Raw genomic sequence first — 1,293 nt, 5'->3', positions numbered from 1 at the left:
GAATTAAAATTGGGTTTATGATTTTTTTTTAAATTTGCCTATTCAGTTGTCATTTTTTTATACTAAAAAATGTTCCCCCTAGACAGGGCCAGTGAGAAGCAAGAGATTACTTATTAAGACGAAACAATGTATTTCATTGCTTTGGATAAACTATTTAAACATACACATCTAGAAAATGTACTTAACAGTTCCACCACCTGTATACATACAGGGAACCAGAGTATTTTACCTCATGCTAAGCATGCAAGTCCGAATCTCAAACTGGGTAATCCGATTTTCATGGGTGCTGAGCACTGCAGTTCCCAATGGACTGTAGTAGTTGTGGATCACCATGACCTCCGACAATGAACTCAGTAATCTAAGAGACTGATTTGAAGTATGTAAAACACAAACTTAAGCCAGTTTACTTAACCACTGGCAACTTCCAGTTAGTTGCATTGTACTTTATGTTGAGGAAGCTGTATCTTAGGAGAAATAGTGGCTAACTACCTGCTATTAAAAATGGGGCCACATCCTATCAGGCTAAGCAACAGTAAAGAGTGACTCCTACAGTTGGAGATTTAATTAATTTGGTCATCTGCTTGGATCAGTCTAACAGCATGGCATTAAACACCACCACTGTGTTGTACGAATGCCTTACCAAGAAAGTTTTGGGTTTTCTTTTTTCTTTGCTTAAAGTGAGAAAATAAAATACTGGCTTGATTTTTCTAGATCAAAATAGGGTACAGTAGAAATCAATAGGACACTTATTTGATATCAAGCAGAAGTAAATTCATCCCTCCTCTATTACAAGGAAGACACAAAAAAAACCCCAAATCCCTCTGGTTTATTAGGGCTTAAAAGTCTGTACTTTTCAGAAGACTTAAGCAAAACAAAACCAAACTGTGGTCCATTGAAAAAAAGTCACAGACACTATTTTCACTCTATTCTTGTTACTTCCTGAAGGATGAGAGCCTCCATCACTTCTTCACAGGGTAAGAACGCGACTTGAGTTTTTCTTCTGCTTTGTTTTTTGAGGAAATAAGGAGAGAAGGGGGATTAAGAACAAGTGTATTTGCCCAGCACACAGTATCTCCAGAACAGATGCTTCTGTTTCTATGGTACCTGTGACAACATACACACAAATTTTAGCAAGACTCAAAACATTTTTGTGCAAGTTATCAGGAAAGATTTAACTTCTTGATTACATGTTCAGAAGTTTCCACTAGCTCTTAAATCTTCTAGAGATTTCAATCTCTGGGAACAATCATTTACCACACACAACAGAATGAGTACAACAGACAAGTTGCTTTA

Source organism: Gymnogyps californianus, chromosome Z (assembly GCF_018139145.2).
Source record: "Gymnogyps californianus isolate 813 chromosome Z, ASM1813914v2, whole genome shotgun sequence".
NCBI lineage: Eukaryota > Metazoa > Chordata > Aves > Accipitriformes > Cathartidae > Gymnogyps > Gymnogyps californianus.
The sequence above is the reverse complement of the archived record's forward strand: the minus strand, read 5'-3'. Positions refer to the sequence as shown.